Source organism: Bison bison, unplaced genomic scaffold (genome assembly GCF_000754665.1).
Source record: "Bison bison bison isolate TAMUID 2011002044 unplaced genomic scaffold, Bison_UMD1.0 scf7180017864263, whole genome shotgun sequence".
NCBI lineage: Eukaryota > Metazoa > Chordata > Mammalia > Artiodactyla > Bovidae > Bison > Bison bison.
In genome coordinates this window covers 10,910,327-10,929,440 of record NW_011494835.1, presented here as the reverse complement: position 1 = coordinate 10,929,440, position 19,114 = coordinate 10,910,327, and positions in this window count along the sequence as shown.

Here is a 19,114-nt window from a genome sequence, read left to right as displayed (position 1 = left end):
AATCTTTCCCCACATCAGGGTCTTTTCCAATAAGTCAGTTCTTCACATCATGGGACCAAAATATTGGAGCTTCAGCATCAGTCCTTGCAATGAATATTCAGGGTTGATTTCCTTTAGTGTTGGCTGTTTTTTTCTCCTTGCAATCCAAAGGACTCTCAAGAGTCTTCTCCAACAGCACAGTTCAAAAGCATCAATTCTTTGGCTCACAGCTTTGTTTATGGTCCAACTCTCACACCCATACTTGACTACTGGAAAAACCATAGCTTTGACTACACAGACCTTTGTTGGCAAAGTAATGTCTCTGCTTTTAAATATACTGTTTAGGTTTGTCATAGCTTTTCTTCTAAGGTGCAAGTGCCTTTTATTTTCATGGCTGCAGTCACCATCTGCAGTGATTTTGGAGTCCAAGAAAACGAAGTCTGTCATCGTTTCCATTGTTTCCCCATCTATTTTCCATGAAGTTATGGGACTGGATGCCATGATCTTCATTTTTTGAATATTGAGTTTTAAGCCAAGTTTTTCACTCTCCTCATTCACCTTCATCAAGAGGCTCTTCAGTTCCTCTTTGCTTTCTGCCATAAGGGTGGTATCATCTGCATATCTTGTTGATATTTCTCCTGGCAATCTTGATCCCAGCTTGTGCTTCATCCAGCCCAGGATTTCACATAATGTACTCTGCATATAAGTTAAATAAGCAGGGTAACAATATACAGCCTGACTTACTCCTTTCCCAATTTGGAAACAAATAACAGCTGCCCTATCTGAAACTGTAATTCCTGGGGTCCCCTGTCCCCTTAACTGGAATTAATTTTTTTTTGTTTTAGCACTTGATATCATCTAACCTACAATATTCTACTTATTTATTTTGTACACTTTTTTTGCTAAACTACCCTCAAATCTTACCCAAATGCCAGCAACATGAAACTAGAAATTCTTTTCTGTTTTTTTCTGCTACTATCTCCCTAACACTTGAAATTGTTCTTGCTGTCGTATAGATCCTCAAAATACCTCTCTTGACTTAAGCCATGAATATATGAATGAATGTGGGAATGAACCAAATAATTTGTTCCATCTCCATGGGAAAGAGTAAGAAGTGCTTCAGATGAAAGTCTTTTGGAAAATTGCTCCACTTAATGTATAAATTACTGTAAGTGGAAAGAAGTAATCCTTTTTATAAAATATTACATGGCAATTAAATATAATTTTTGAAGAGCTTAAATGACAGAATTTCTTACTGTTTTATGGAAAAGATGGCTTATAAAATAGTTTCTACAATTTAATCATAGCTATAAAACAGAAACTTTTGAGTAGACTAGAGAAAATATTCTAAATTTCTAACAGTGGTGTTTTATCTGATGACGCTCAGTTCAGTCACTCAGTCGTGTCCGACTCTTTGTGACCCCATGGACTGCAGCACGCCAGGCTTCCCTGTCCATCACCAACTCCCAGAGCTTGCTCAAACTCATGTCCATGGAGTCGGTGATGCCGTCCAATCATCTTATCCTCTGCTGTCCCCTTCTCCTCCCGCCTTCAATCTTTCCCAGTAGTAGGGTCGTTTCCAATGAGTCAGTTCTTCATATTAGGTGGCCAAAGTATTGGAACTATGTAGGATTATTTTGTCTGTTTTTTATTCTGAAACTTCTGTACAGTATGAAACTTATTTAATTATAATTGGTTTAAAAAATGCTTTTATTTCCCTCAGTTAGTCTCATGGCTCCCCACACTTTTTCATAATACCAGGCAAGTACCTAGTAGGGTTGTGATAATTCCATGATACACTTCCAAAACCATATAACAGAACTAAGCCACTAAATTTGCAACTTCTTCTGCCACATTAAGTTTAGAAAGAGAAGGTTCCACCAAACTTTTCTGCATCAGAGTCTTGCTACCTTTATTTCTTCAATCCTTTAGCTTGAAGCTGATGATATTAGAAGCTCCTTCTGAATCAGACAACCCCAACTGATTCAAGAACCTCAAACTTCTAATCATAATGCATCAAAACATACATGTTATATCCTGCCTCTATTCTCTTGTTAATTTGAATTAAATTTCACATATGTGATCTAAAGAGTAGTACCTATATAATATCCAGATTCCTAACTGCATGGGAGTCTGGAAAATGATATTTTAAACTCGGATGCCTTTGTGTATTTGAACTTAATTGCAATGCATAGTGATTGCCCATGAGATAAAAAATAATTTCTCATAATGGGGAGAGTGTTTATTGTAGTCTCATTTCTAACACGTATTCAATGGGAATGAAATATTCAACATATGGGAAATGGTGAAATAGGAAATAAGACTTGGTTAGAAACTGCCCTTAAGAATTTGTGGTGGATTCATTTTGATATTTGGCAAAACTAATACAATTATGTAAAGTTTAAAAAATAAAATAAAGAAAGTATAAAGTATACACACACACACACACACACACAAAAGAATTTAAACAACCTTCAACTTTTTGGCTCATAGTAAGTGAAGAATATCTTCCCTAGTGTGTCAGTACTATGAAAGAGATCCAAATTACTCCCAAAGAATATATAGGAGTAGAATTTAATAAAATGGAATAAAACAATCTTGTTGGTTCCTTTCATTGATTATGGCCAATTTCTTCAGATTTGCTGTATGTAAAATTTCCTTTTCCTCTCATGAAGATGGAATTAAGCCACTCACTTAAAAAATCATTTCGTTGGATGGGGACTTAATCATTAGATAGATTTTTGAAAAGGAGCCTTTAGGCTGTAATTCAAAGGAAGTGAAGCTATTCAATTAACAGGGATCAGGCCTATGATAAATTGATTTAGGCCTTCAGTGTAGATGGAGGAGAAAACCAGGAATAATTGCTAAAGATGAGGCAGACTAGTCTTACAATACTGTACCTATAGAAATGCTGAAAAACAAACAAAAAACACTTGTAATTTGTGAATAAGGGCAGAAAACAGAGATAAAGGAAGGTAACTATTCTACTCCTTCCCCTTCTACCTTACCTCATTGGTCCTCAATATTCTTTTGTTTTGACAGTGTAACTAGTTGGCATACTGGCCCAGGGTGCATGTTCAAATAAAGTGGAGCACTGGAATTCCTTTTAATTGATTTCTGTTTTTTGTAATCTTTATTTTTTAGTTGAATGTTAATTAGGCCTCCTGGGAAGGCAAGGAATATGAAAGATGAGAAAATATTGCTAATTATGAAAAGTAAATTTGAGACTCAATATATAAATTTCATGTATCAGTAAGTGGTGAGTTGAAGATACAAAGAGCTGGGTTTATTTTACGAAAATGTCCCATTGAATAAGGAAGATCCTCAAGGGTTAATAAGAAATTTGAACTTTATGATGGAGTGATAGAATTAGAGATTTATTTTAGAACTAGGAGAGGAGTGGCTTCAGTCTGAGTAACTAGATAGACCACGCACAAAATTTTTGAAAGCATACACTGAGCTGTGCAAATAATAGAGCAGATGTTCTGAAGAATAACAACCAACTCGATATTCTGAGCTACTCCATGTTATCCACTCCATACTCTCACTTTTCTCCTTCTCTGTTGACTTTCACAATTACTCACTACAGCTTGCCTTTAACTCAGCTGTTCATCTGTCTTATGTATCCGCTTAATGAAAATCTAAAGACTCTTTTGGATTTTGCTCTGGGTCTCTCTCCAGATTCAGTTTTTAACTTTGTCTCTTGGCATGGAGAGGTCTTGAATTACTGTCCACTTAGGAACAATTTTCCATGGGTCTCTCATTTTCTGCATGTCTTGTAAATAAGGCACTTATTGCCCTTTGTTTTGGACTATCTTTTCATGTATGTTTTTATAGCAAAAAGCCTTGAAATCTGTACACAGTGTCTCCCTCCACAACAAAGGGCACGTTTTCTTACAGACTTGGGAGATGGAGATAATGTCTCTCTAGAGCAAAGAGCAGAGCAGCCAGGTTTAATGCCTGTTATAGAAAATTCAGCTTTCCTGAGCTCAGTATTCCACTCATGTAATGCAATTCACATTTGCAGATATCCATCTAGGTACTTCTATGTCACCTCATGGAATTCAGGGGCAAGAAGAATTAAGACAAATGTGATGATGCTCCTGCTGTTTTCTGCACTGTGAGTAGTAAAGTCCTTTGTCTCTGACCCAGGAAGCCTGTGTCTTCTGCTAGCATCCTTGAGACTGTGGCAGGCTAATTTTTTAGTTTGCAAGTAATGTAAAATTTCAGACTATTCATTTTTTTCCATATTGGATTTTATTTTAACATCTTTATTGAAACATAATTCACAATTATGGAGTGTACAAAAATCTTTAGTTTATTCAGAGAGTTGTGCAACCAGCCCCACAATTCTAATTTTAGAACATTTTTATCACCTGAAAAGGAAACCCTGTACTCTTCAGCAGTCACTGCCTAATCTTCCTGTTCCTCAAACTCCTATTTTTTTCTCTGCATATTTGCCAATCATAGACATTTCATATAAATGAAATCATGTGTGTGTGTGTATATGCTGTGGCATTTGTCATGTATGCTTTGACATTTGTCTATACTTCATTTCTTTATATTGCCAAATAATATTCTGTTGTGTTGATGGACAGTAAATACCAAATATATTATTATTTTAATAATAAATATTTAAATAATAAATACCAAATTTATTATTTTTTTAGTTGATGGATATTTGGGTTGTTTCACTTTCTGCTTGCAATGAATAATGCTGGACATTTATGTGCAAGTTTCTACATGGACTTATGCTTTTATTTTCCTTGGGAACGTATCTGGGAGTGGAATTGCTATGCTGTATGGTAACTCTACACTTAACACATTTAGGGACTGCTAGGAAACTTTCCAAAATAGTTCCACCACTTTGCATTCCCACAAGCAAGATATGATGTATCAAACCTTCTATATACCCATCAACACTTATTATGTCTATTCTTACAGAATTATTATAGCCTTCCTTGTGGGTGAGAAATGATTTCTCTTTATGGTTTTAATTTTCATTTCTGTAATGACTGATGGTATTGAACATCTTTTTATGTTATTACTGGTCATTTTTACATCTTTGGATAAATGCCTATTCCTTTATCCATTTTTAATTGGTGTGTGTGACTTTTAATTATCTGATTATAATGTTTGTTTATATTTCCAGGTCTGAATCCTTATCAGCTACATAATTTACACAATATTTTCTCCCATTCTAGACATTTCTTTTCACTTTGTTGATAATGTCTTTAGACACTTCAAATACTCACTTTAATGAAGGCTAGTTTATCTGTTTTTGTTGCTTATTATTTTGGTTTTATATCTATGAAGACTGCTTTTTCATAAAAAATTAAAAATTTATACCTGTTTTTTCAAACTCAATTTTTTTTATCTCTTACATTTATTAATAGTCCTATAATTCATTGTGAGTTAATTGTTGTCCATGATATGAGGAAGAAATCCATCATTCTTTTCCATATAGCTATTCAGTGGTTCTAGTACCGTTTGTGGAATGACTTTTCATTTGACGTTGAGTTGTCATCCTGTGTCAGAAATCAGTTGACCGTAAACTTGAGAGTTCATTTCTGTATTTGCAGTTTTGATCCATTGATTAATATGTTTACTCTGTGCCAGGTCCACATTGTCTTGATTTCTGTGGCTTTGTAGAAGGTTTGGAAATCAGAAAGTATGATTTGCCAAAATTTTCTCTTTCTTTCAAGTTTGTTTTGGCTAGTGTGCATCATGGCACCCCACTCCAGTACTCTTGCCTGGAAAATCCCATGGATGGAGGAGCCTGGTGGGCTGCGGTCCATGGGGTCGCTAAGAGTTGGACACGACTGAACGACTTCACTTTCACTTTTCACTTTCATGCATTGGAGAAGGAAATGGCAACCCACTCCAGTGTTCTTGCTTGGAGAATCCCAGGGATGGGGGAGCCTGGTGGGTTTATAGGGTCCTTCCCTTTATAGGGTCACACAGAGTTGGACATGACTGAAGTGACTTAGTAGCAGCAGCAGCAGCAAGTTTTAAGGACTGTTATTTTAATTTCTGAAAAAAATTAGGCAGGAGTTTGATAGATACTGTGTTGAATCTATAGATGAACTTAGTAAATATTTTCATCTTAACAATTAACCTGGACAGAGTATTTACTGTCTGAGCCACCAGGGAAACCCTCTTAACACTGTAAACCATCCAGTTTATAAACATGGGATGACTTCCCATTTATTTAGGTTATTAATACTTTCAACAGTGATTTGTAGTTTTCAGGGGCCAAATCGTATGCTTATTTTGTTAAATTTGCTTCTAAGCCTTTTTTGTTTGTTTTTATACTAGAGTAAATTGAATAATTTTCCTGGTATCATTTTGGATTGTTCATTGATACTATATGGAAATACAAATGACTGTTGTATATTGATCTTATTCCCTGAAACCTTGTTGAACTTATTAGTTTTAATAGGTATTTTTAATGGATGCATTAGAATTTTCTACATATGGAAGATCACACCAATTGAAAATAGTTTTACTTCTTCCTTCCAATCTGGATGCTTTTTATTTCTTTTTCTTGCCTACTTGTGCTGGCTAGAAACAGGTAAAATTTGAATAGAAGTGGCGGGAGTGGACATCCTTGTCATGTTCCAGACCTTATGGGATAGCACTTAGTTTTCACTGAATGGTGCATTATGCTATCTGTGGATTTTAACAGTAAAAATGAAGAAGGGAATTTCTATTTCTCATTTATTGAGGATTTTTAGATGAAAGTGTGTTAGGTTTTGTAAGATGACTTTCTTGCGTCTATTGAGATAATTAAGTGATTGTTGTTCTTTATTGTTTTTATACGATATATTACTTTACTTGGGTTTTATATGTTAATACAGTCTTGCATTTCTGGAATAAATCCCACTTGGTTGTGGTGTATAATCTTATATGTTGCTGGATGTGGATGCCTAACATTTTGTTGGGAATTTTTATATCAACTAGAAATATTAGTTTGTATTTTTCTTTTCTTTTCTGGTGTGGTGTCATTGGCATGTTTTGAATCAAAGTTTTAATGATGTTATGGAATTAATTAAGAAATGTTCCCTCCTTTTCTGTTCTTTTGGAAGGGCTTTTATAATCGGTATTAATTCTTCTCAAAATGATTGGTAAAATCCACCAAAGAAGCTATTCTCTGGGACTGGGGTTTTTCTTTGTGGGATATTTCAAAATTACTAATTTAGTCTCTTTCTTTTTATAGTTAAATTCATGAATTTGTTTATTTCATCTAAGTAATTTGTTGGCCTCTAGTTGTTCATAGTATACCTTATGATCTCATGTATTTCTGTAATGTCAGTAGTGATTTCCCCTCTTTTATCCTGATTTTGCTAATTTGAGCCTTCTCTAGTTTGCTCTTGGTCAGTCTATTGGAAGCTTTATCATTAAAACTTTCCCCAAGAATCTTTACTTGATATTTTTTATTGTTTTAATGATTTCTATTTTATTAATTTTGCTACAATATTTATTAATGTCTTTCTTCTGTTTGCTTTAGCTTTAATTTGCTCTTCTTTTCCCAGGGTCTTAAGGAGAAAGATTTAAGAAAGTAGGTTATTGATTTAAGAGCTTTTTATATAAAAAAAGACACTTCAGGTCAGTTCAGTCACTCAGTTGTGTCCAACTCTTTGCGAGCCCATGGACTGCAGCACACCAGGCCTCCCTGTCCATCACCAACTCCCGGAGTTTACTCAAACTCATGTCCATTGAGTCAGTGATGCTGTCCAGCCATCTCATCCTCTGTTGTCCCCTTCTCCCCCTGCTTTCAATCTTTCCCAGGATCAGGGTCTTTTCCAGTGGGTCTGTTCTCTGCATCAGGTGGCCAAAGTATTGGAGCTTTAGCTTCAACATCAGTCCTTCCAACGAACACTAAGGACTGATCTCCTTTAGGATAGACTGGTTGGATCTCCTTGTAGTCCAAGGGACTCTCAAGAGTCTTCTCCAACACCACAGTTCAAAAGCATCAATTCTTCGGTGCTCAGCCTTCTTCACAGATCAACTATTACATCCATCCATGACCACTGGAAAAACCATAGCTTGACTAGACAGACCTTTGTCGACAAGGTAATGTCTCTGCTTTTTAATAATGCTGTCTAGGTTGGTCATAACTTTCCTTCCAAGGAGTAAGAGTCTTTTAATTTCATGGCTGCAATCACCATCTTCAGGGATTTTGGAGCCCCCAAAAATAGTCTGACACTGTTTCCACTGTTTCCCCACCTATTTGCCATGAAGTGATGGGACCGGATGCCATGATCTTAGTTGACTGAATGTTGAGCTTTAAGCCAACTTTTACACTCTCCTCTTTCACTTTCATCAAGAGGCTCTTTAGTTCTTCTTCACTTTCTGCCATAAGGCTGGTGTCATCTGCATATCTGAGGTTATTGATGGTTCTTCTGGCAATCTTGATCTCAGCTTGTGCTTCTTCCAGCCCAGCATTTCTCATGATGTAGTCTGTATATAAGTTAAATAAGCAATATACAATATACAGCCCTTATGTACTCCTTTTCCTATTTGGAACCAGTCTGTTGTTCCATGTCCAGTTCTAACTGTTGCTTCCAGACCTGCATACAGATTTCTCAGGAGGCAGGTCAGGTGGTCTGGTATTCCCATTTCTTTCAGAATTTTCCACAGTTTATTGTGATCCACACGGTCAAAGGCTTTCGCATAGTCAGCAAAGCAGAAATAGATGTTTTTCTGGAACTCTCTTGCTTTTTTGATGATCCAGTAGATGTTGGTTGTTCTCTGGTTCCTCTGCCTTTTCTAAAACCAGCTTCAACATCTGGAAGTTCATGGTTCACATACTGTTGAAGCCTGGCTTGGAGAATTTTGAGCATTATTTTGCTCGTGTGTGAGGTGAGTGCAATTGTGTGGTAGTTTGAGCATTCTTTGGCATTGCCTTTCTTTAGGATAAGAATGAAAACTGACCTTTTCCAGTCCTGTGGCCACTGATGAGTTTTCCAAGTTAGCTGACATATTGAGTGTGGCACTTTCACAGCATCATCTTTTAGGATTTGTAATAACTCAACTGGAATTCCATCACTTCCACTAGCTTTGTTCATAGTGATGCTTCCTAAGGCCCACTTGACTTCACATTCCAGAATGTCTTGCCCCAGGTGAATGATAACACCATCGTGATTATCTGGGTCATGAAGATCTTTTTTATACAGTTCTTCTCTGTATCTTGCCACCTCTTCTTAATATCTTCTGCTTCTGTTAGGTCCATACCATTTCTGTCCTTTATCGAGCCCATCTTTGCATGAAATGTTCCTTTGGTATCTCTAATTTTCTTGAAGAGATCTCTTGTCTTTCCCATTCTATTGTTTTCCTCTATTTCTTTGCACTGATCACTGAGGAAGGCTTTCTAATCTCTTCTTGCTATTCTTTGTAACTCTGCTTTCAAACGGGTATATCTTTCCTTTTCTCCTTTGCTTTTCACTTCTCTTCCTTTCACAGCTATGTGTAAAGCCTCCTCAGACAGGCATTTTGCTTTTCTTCATTTCTTTTTCTTGGAGATGGTCTTGATCTCTGTCTCCTGTACAACATCAGAAACCTCCGTCCATAGTTCATAAGGCACTAAATCTATCAGATCTAGTCCCTTAAATCTATTTCTCACTTCCACTGTATAATCATAAGGGATTTGATTTAGGTCATATTTGAATGGTCTACTGGTTTTCCCTACTTTCTTCATTTTAAGTCTGAATTTGAAAATAAGGAGTTCATGATCTGAGCCACAGTCAGCTCCCGGTCTTGTTTTTGCTGACTGTATAGAGTTCTCCATCGTTGGCTGCAAAGAATATAATCAATCTGATTTCAGTGTTAGCCCTCTGGTGATGTCCATGTTTAGAGTCTTTTCTTGTATTGTTGAAAGAGGGTGTTTGCTATGACCAGTGTGTTCTCTTGGCAAAACTCTATTAGCTGTTGACCTGCTTCATTTTGTACTCCAAGGGCAAATTTGCCTGTTACTCCAGGTGTTTCTTGACTTCCTACTTTTCCATTCCAGTCCCCTATAATGAAAAAGACATCTTTTTTGGGTATTAGTTCTAGAAGGTCTTGTAGGTCTTCACAGAACTGTTCAATTTCAGCTTCTTCAGCGTTACTGGTCGGGGTATTGCCTTGGAATTGAACAGAGATCATTCTGTCATTTTTGAGATTGCATCCAAGTACTGCATTTCAGACTCTCTTGTAGACTATGATGGCTCCTCTGTTTCTTCTAAGGGATTCTTGCCCACAGTAGTAGATCTGATGGTTATCTGAGTTAAATTCACCTATTTCTGTCCATTTTAGTTCGCTGATTCCTAGAATGTTGATATTCACTCTTGCCATCTCCTGTTTGACCACTTCCAATTTGCCTTGATTCATGGACCTAACATTCCAGGTTCCTGTGCAATGTTGCTCTTTACAGCATTCTTGCCTTGATTCCATCACCAGTCACATCCACAACTGGGTGTTTTGCTTTGGCTCCATCTCTTCATTCTTTCTGTAGTTATTTCTCCATTGATCTCCAGTAGCATATTGAGCAACTACCGACCTGGGCATTTCATCTTTCATTGTCCTATCTTTTTGCCTTTTCATACTGTTCATGGGGTTCTCAAGGCAAGAATACTGAAGTGGTTTGCCATTCCCTTCTCCAGTGGACCACATTTTGTCAGAACTCTCCACTATGACCCGTCTTCTTGGGTAGCCCCACACAGCATGGCTTAGTTTCATTGAGTTAGACAATGCTGTAGTCCATGTGGTTAGATTGGTTAGTTTTTTGTGATTGTGGTTTCATTCTGTCTGCTATCTGATGCCCTCTCTCAGCACTTACCATCCTCCTGGGGTTTCTTTTACCTTGGATGTGGGGTATCTCTTCACAGCTGCTCCAGGAAAGCACAGTTGCTACTCCTTATCTTGGATGTGGGGTATCTCCTCATGGCCGCCGCTACTGATTTTTGGGCATAGGGTATCTCCTACATTTATTTATTTTTTCTTTGGCTCTCAACATTTTTACTGCAATATGTCTGCATGTAGATCAATTCATGTTTATTGTACTTAGAATTCATTGTGCATATTGGTTGTGTGAATTGTTTTTAATCAAATTTGGGAACATTTTTGCCATTATTTCTGTAAATATTTTTCTTTTCCTTTTTCCTTCTCCTCTCTTCCTCATATTCTCTTTATGCATGCAGGCATGTGGGCTAGGTCACTCAGTCATGTTGGATTCTGTGACCCCATGGACTGTAGCCCATCAGGCTCCCCTGTCTATGGAATTTTCCAGACAAAAATACTGCATTGAGTTGCCATTTCTTACTTCAAGTGATCTTCCTGACCCAGTGATCAACTCACATCTCCTGAATTGGTAGGTGGATTCCTGCCAAAGAGGTAGTCACCTCTTTATGCATATATGAGTGTATATAATGGTGTCCCACATTTTTCTGAATTTCTGTTTATCTTTCTTTAATTTCTTATTCATGTTATTTGGATTGTCTAATTTCTATTGTTTTATCTTAAAATTAATTGAGTCTTCCTTTTATCAGCTCCAATTGACTTTTGAAACCTGATAGTGAATTTTTCATTTCTACTGCTGTTATTTTAAATTCCAGAATTTCTATTTTTTTCATTTTTATGCAGTTTCTATCTTTACACGATCATCAGACTTTCCATTATTTCTTTAAATGTATTTTCCTTGAAAACATGTTTATAAGAGCTTATCTGACATCTTACCCTGTTAGATTCACCAACAGGGCCCCTTTAGAAATAGCTTATATTGCTTGCTTTTCCATTCATTGTATATGAATCATACTTTCTAGTTCTTTGCATGTCTTGCAATTTTTTGTTATTGCCAAATCTGGGGTTTTTAGTTACTATATTTTAGCAACTCCAGATAACAGTCAGTTCAGTTCAGTTGCTCAGTCATATCCAACTCTTTGTAACCCCATGGACTGTAGAATGCCAGGCTTCCCTGTCCATCACCCACTCCCAGAGCTTGCTCAAACTCATGTCTATCAAGTTGATGATACCATCCAACCATCTTTTCCTCTGTCTTCCCCTTTTCCTTCTGCCTTCAATCTTTGCCAGCATCAGGGTCTTTTCCAGTGAGTCAGTTCTTCATATCAGGTGGCCAGAGTATTGGAGTTTCAGCTTCAGCATCAGTCCTTCCAATTAATATTCAGGGTTGATTTCCTTTAGGATTGACTGGTTTGATCTCCTTGCAGTCCAAGGGACTCTCAAGAGTCTTCTCCAACACCACAGTTCACAAGCATTAATTCTTCAGCACTCAGCTTTCTTCATGGCCTGACTCTCACATCTGTACATGACTGTTGAAAAAACATAGCCTTTACTAGATGGACCTTTGTCAGCAAACTAATGTCTCTGCTTTTTAATATGCCCTCTAGGTTTGTCATAGTTTTTCTTCCAAGGAGCAAATATCTTTTATTTTCATGTCTGCCGCTACCATTTGCAGTGATTTTGGAGCCCAAGAAAAGAAAGTCTGTCACTGTTTCCATTGTTTCCCCTTCTATTTTCCATGAAGTGATGGGACTGGATGCCATGATCTTTGTTTTTGAATGTTGAGTTTTAAGCCAGCTTTTTCACTCCTCTTTCACTTTCATCAAGAGGCTTTTTAGTTCCTCTTCACCTTCTGCCATAAGGGTGTTGTCATCTGCATATCTGTGGTTACTCATATTTCTCCTGGCAATCTTGATTCCAGGTTGTGCCTCATCCAGCCCAGCATTTCATATGATGTACTCTGCATGTAAGTTTAATAAGCAGGGTGACAATATACTTGTCACCCTTGATATACTCCTTGATATACAGCCTTGATATACTCCTTTCCCAATTTAGAACCAGTCTGTTTTTCCATGTCCAGTTCTAACTGTTGCTGCTTCACCTGCATACAGATTTCTCAGGAGACAGGTAACTCTTTCCTAACAGAGACTTGTTTTTGTTGTTTGTTTTCTTTTTATTTGTTTAGCGACTTGGTTGGACTGTTGGTGTTGTCTATTTCCTTGGTAGTGTGTGGTCTCTTATTTCATTCCTGCAAAAGCACAGTATTGAGCATTTGTCCAGTCTCTTTTTTGTTGACAGTAGTTTGCTGTTTTTGTCTTTCCTTGGTTTCTCTTTTAAACTATCTGCCTTTCTGGATATGATACCAGTGGTTAGCCTCCACTGACTGACTGAAGATGACTGTGATAATTGCTGACCAAATGTCCATTTTGTTCACTATACCTAGACCAGGGCCTGTAGTGACTTCCAGTTGTTCTCTGGTGCTAGGAGCAACAGAGAAGCTTTTATTATGAGCCTTTATTTGGCATATTTATTTATTTTAAAGCTTGCTGGCTGCTCTTTTGAAAATTTAGACTTCAATGATGGAGAATTTCCACATAAACTAAGGCAATTTTTCTTTCCAGTTTAGAAGGCTTTCAAGTATGCACAGCAGAAACTCTACTAGCTGTACCTGGTCTTTTGAGGAAAACATTTAAGTCATAGAAGTGCAGTTGATAACAGCTAAGGAAATGCCACTTTAGCTTTAAATTACTCTAAGCACCACTTGGTCTGCTAGAGAAGTAATCTCTGTAGAAAAATTTCCTATTATACCTGTACTAAGTACTTAGCGCTTTCAAAAGGTATACTATGCATTCATTTAAGTTTAATTTAAAGAAATGATAGGAGTGTTCCCAGTCCTTCTGTCTGTGTGACACAGTTTGAAGTTTGCCTTCCCCCCCACAAGAATGGTTTGTTCCCCTATATAATGACCAGCTTGGCTGAACTTTCTGTATTATAGGTAACAAATAAATACATTAGATGTTTTAAATTCTTCTGCTTAAAGATTATAGGAGAATAGTCCCTAAACGTATGGCATATCATGTTTATTTTAATGTATGCATCACAGTATACATAGTTCTCTTACTCTGCCATATACCTTCTGTTTGTTTCTTTATTATTACTGATCTTGTTATTAGTCTTATATTGACTTCATTGAAAGTGCTCTTGCTCTTTGTTGAGCATTAAATGAGCTGGTTTGAATGTACTAGTGAAATTATGGCTAAAAAAATGTAGCCATTTACATCAAAACATCACGTTTATCCAAAAAAGTTTTCTTTCCAAGGAAGAAAATGTATTTCATGAAAAATTAATAAATTATTGAAGTTTTACTTCTAGATATGCATAGTAAGTAGTCAGAAGTACATTGGAAGATATTCTGGAGAGTGCATACTTATGGAATCATCTTTCTCAAATTAGCATTGAGAATTTATTGAATGTAAAGAGACTTTGAAATCTTTTAGTGAGACTTTACAGTTCTTTACACAAATACTTTTTCCTGGTTAGGTACAAACATGCATTACATTGAACACTAAGCTGTTTAGTAAAAACATACTAAATCTTAAATACTTCTCTGTCCTACTGGCAGTGACATTGAAGAAGAATCATTATGATAAATACAGTCAATAACAGAAGCTACATTTTTATTTTCAGAAAAGATTAATGTTGTAGATGAACAAGAACCAACGTTTTGAATCATTTCCTCATATAGATCTGTTTTTCTTTCCTAAATGCTACCACGATTGGTTCATTTGCCCAAGTTAGAATTTTGAAAATCATTCTCATTTTTACCCTTAAATCCACAAGTATTTAATCAGTCATAAAAGCCAGTTTTCTATTTTTAATACTCCATAATCTAGGTCTTCCTTCTCTACTGTCTGTCACTGACTTGGTTCAGGCTGTGCTTCTGTTTCTACTTAGCTTATTTTGGCAATCGTTCCTTCCTGATCTTCCTACTTCTAAACTTCTCCACTTGAGTCATTTACCAGGGAGATATTTATAAAACATCAATATTATTTTATGGCCTTAAAGCAGTCCATGGCTCCCTGTTATCTTTATGCTGCTAAGTCACTTCAGTCATGTCCGACTCTGTGCGACCCCATAGACGACAGCCCACCAGGCTCCCCCATCCCTGGGATTCTCCAGGCAAGAACACTGGAGTGGGTTGCCATTTCCTTCAGTAACACACTATTCCTTAGCATGGTGTGCAAGCCCCTTCATGATCCAGCCTTAGAATCTCTCTAGGTTCATCATAGGTCCCTTCTACACGCTCCACACATTGTCCACCGGTTGTCCAGGTAGTTTCCAGTTCTCTGATTGTACCACATGGCCTCTTCTTCTCTTCTCCTCCTGCCTCACTCGCTCCCCTCCTTCCCTTTCTTCCCCCCACCCCACCCCATCTCTTTCTTTCTCTCTCTCTTTTTCTCCTTCCTTGTGAACATTATCTCTCTTCTGCTAATAATAGCCCTTGTTCTCAATCCTCACATGCTTAATTCCTAAATTGATACTTATCATGCCATCTGAATTCAGTAAAGTATTTTATTTTCCACATCCAGAGTGATATTTCCATAACACCACTATCACTCCCCAAAGTTTTGGGACTCTCTTCTAAATTACTCTATTTCTCTATGAGTCTATCATTTTTGAAGGCTTTATGACTCTATATTGCTATTGTTGGTTTCTTTATCTGTTTCAAACACATGACTCTGAATTTTCTCAGGGCTAGGATTATGTTCTGCAAATATTCTAATTCAACAGCTGAAGCACAGTTGGAACAAAATGAATGTTTAATAAACATGGTACTTTTAAATATATTTGACTGTTAGGTAAAAAATGTTTGTTGTTTTAGAGGGACTCACAAGTTTAAATAGTTGTTGAAGCATAAAATAAAATATCAATATAACTACATAAAAATTAATAACCCTTGAAATAAAGCACCTATAAAGAAAACACACACATACACACGAATATGGTAAACTCTATTGAAATAAAAGCAACAAATAGACATGGAGCTTGTGTTCATAGCTGTAGAACTCTGATGGGCCATCTGAAACTACTTTGAAATTTATCAAAATTCCCCACCATTTCTTGAGGCATATGAACTACTGGTCTTAGTATTAAATATTCATGTGAGCTTTTTTGTGTTTATTTCATTGTGTTTTAGTGGAAAATTTGAACATATTATAGAGACACAGCAATCCAATGCAATTTTAAACTAGCAGAAACTTGATACTGTGATTTTCTTCCTGTTGTTTAATTGTCCCTGTGGGATTCTGGTACAATCCTGTAGTATCACATTTACCAGGCTAATACAGTTAATGTCTTGATTCTCTATGGGAATTGTGAGATCCCTGAGAGAACACGTTTCTTGAGTCTTTTTATCTTTAGATCCTGGCCCAGAAACTGGGGTTTAAAAGATATCCCAAGGTGTTTTTGAATAAATGAGTAGAATTCCCAGTTTGCTTGAAATAATGTGATGATTTATAGTACTCTTACAAGTTTTCATTTCATTATGAAAAGAAACAATACACACTTGGCCATTTGTTCTGTTTTGTGTGTTTCAGATGATTAAACCCTAAGGGAAAGGGACAGGGAATGTGTCAGCATCTTATGCATAGTATGTTTTCATTGTGAAAAGTAAACAATAAATCACTAAATTTCCACTAGAGGTCTGTCACCATACTGCATCAAAGAAAAATCTATAATAAGCAATTCAAATCAAGTTAAAAATTGTTATCTCCTAGGTACATCTTTAGCAAGTTAGTCTATGTGTTAGGTTTTGGCTCTCATATTTGGATTGTGTTGTAGTCAAAATTGTATGTATCATAAAATAATTTTATTGGCTTGATGAACTGTTTAGTCATATTCCCACAGGATTTTAAAGTATTTTTAAAGATAGACAATTTTGTATATTTACTTTTATGATAATCCAAGGATTTTATCAAGCTGAGATATCAGGTAGAAAAAAGTCAATTCCATGAGTATATCAGCTGCTAATTCCTAAGTATATAGGACACATCCTGTGGTTGATTGATAGTTGGATTATAGGTTGAATTTTGTACTTCCTCCACCCACCAGAAAGAAGATATATTGGAGGTATAATAACCAGTATACATTATTTGGAATATGGTTTTTCCAGTGGTAATCAAGTCAATATGAGGTCACTAGATAGGGCCTTAGTATAATTTGACTGGTGTCCTTATAAAAAGCAGAAATTTGGACACAGAAGTGCACACAAGGAGAATGCCATTTGAAGATGAAGACAGAGATTGGAGTGATGCATCTACAAGCCAAGGATCACCAAAGGTCACCAGAAAACCACCAAAAACTAGGAGAGAGGAAAGAAATTGATGCATCGCCACGATCCTCAGAAGGAACCAACCTTGCCAACACTTATATCATGGATGTCTAGTTTCCATAACTGTGAGACAATACATTCTATCCAGCCTGTGATATTTTGTTACAGCATCCCTTGGAAAGCATAAAAAACGGTATCCCAAGTAACCCAATATATCATCTGTTCATAGAGAGCATCTACATTTATTCTGGTCTTTTGAGAAACAGACACGGAAAAGAGATTGAATGGGCACGATCTTTTTGTAGAAGACAATATCAGTGTGAAGGAAAAGAGGGAGGAGTCAGGCAAGGCTAGAGCAGCTGGGGAAGGCTAGGAGAGTCATCAGATCGCCATGCAAGTCTGACTTGGGTGAAAGGAAGATGCCGAAGACCATGGCAGATATATCCTTGATTGCCCTGCAGGCTAGGTTGGCAAACCTAGTGTACTGTCTTCCAGTCAAATTAAACTGTCAGGGGCATCTTGGGTTTCCCAGGAACAGGTTGGTTTAGTATTGCCATACTCATTCACTACCTGAGAAACTGTATGAGATGATGGGTTTCCAAATGCAGTATGGGGCCCTTGGTTAATTTCACTCCCCGAGGAAGAAGGTCTGTGAGGAACATTCTCATGGCCCTCAGAGATGCTTCTCAAGTGACTGAAAACTGATACAGAATTAAGTCCTTGAAAGAAAAGGAATCAAATGTAGATGTCTATATAAGAATAGAAAAAAAAAATCAGTCATCTAAGATATAAGTGAGGGTAGACCAGGCTGTGAAAATAAAGGATCAACATGATGGAAACTTGTGTTGCTGACAAGGCAGTTTAACGATAGAGAACTTGGCAGTGGGGGTGAGAAAGTTGCTCTTCTCTCCTCCTTACCAACAGTAAGAGACACAAGCAACAGTTCAGTTCAGTTCAGTCACTCAGTCGAGTCCGACTCTTTGTGACCTCATAGACTGCAGCATGCCAGGCCTCCCTGTCCATCACCAACTTGCAGAGTCCACCCAAACCCATGTCCATTGAGTCGGTGATGCTGTCCAACCATCTCATCCTTTGCTGTCCCCTTCTCCTCCTGCCCTCAATTTTTCCCAGCATCAGGGTCTTTTCCAATGAGTCATTTCTTCGCATCAGGTGGCCAAAGTATTGGAGTTTCAGCTTCAGCATCAGTCCTTCCGATGAATATTCAGGACTGATCTCCTTTAGGATGGGCTGGTTGGATCTCCTTGCAGTCCAAGGGACTCTCAAGAGTCTTCTCCAACACCACAGTTCAAAAGCATCAATTCTTCAGCACTCAGCTTTCTTCACAATCCAACTTTCATATCCATACATGACCACTGGAAAAACCACGCGGTAACTCTACTGTATTAAATATGTGGCTTCCCAGTTTACTCTGGGGTGGCAATTGTAGTCACCACTTGAGTTAATCAGCAGATAATAAATATAAAGAAATATATGCAAGCAATAGGCCTTGAAATGGCACATGCTTTGCCACTCACTTTCCATTGGCTAAAACTGTCACTAGACCCAACCCAATTGCAAAGTAGACTAGCAAATTAAATATGTATGAACTACATGCCCAGGAAAAGAGAAAAAGTATACTGGTATGCATCTAACCAACTCGACCACACTTCATAAAGATCAAATGTCAGTATTTGTGGCACCAAGTAAAAAAAGATTCCAAAAGATTAAGTGAAATTTTCAGGTTTTATCCAACTGTTAGGCATTAGGCAAATACAGAAAATAGTCATTGACTAATGCTGTTAAGATTAAGGTACCTACAATATTTGGAGACACATTACTATCACATAAATAAATAAATTAAGCATACACTAAAAAGATTATTACAATTCCATGTTTCACAATTTAATAATTTTCTCCCAGTTTTAACAAATAAAAATGCAATTAAATATCCTAGAAATAGAATTACAGATGGTTCAAGTGAGAACGTATGGAGGTCAGGTAAACCTGACATGCTGAATCAGTCTT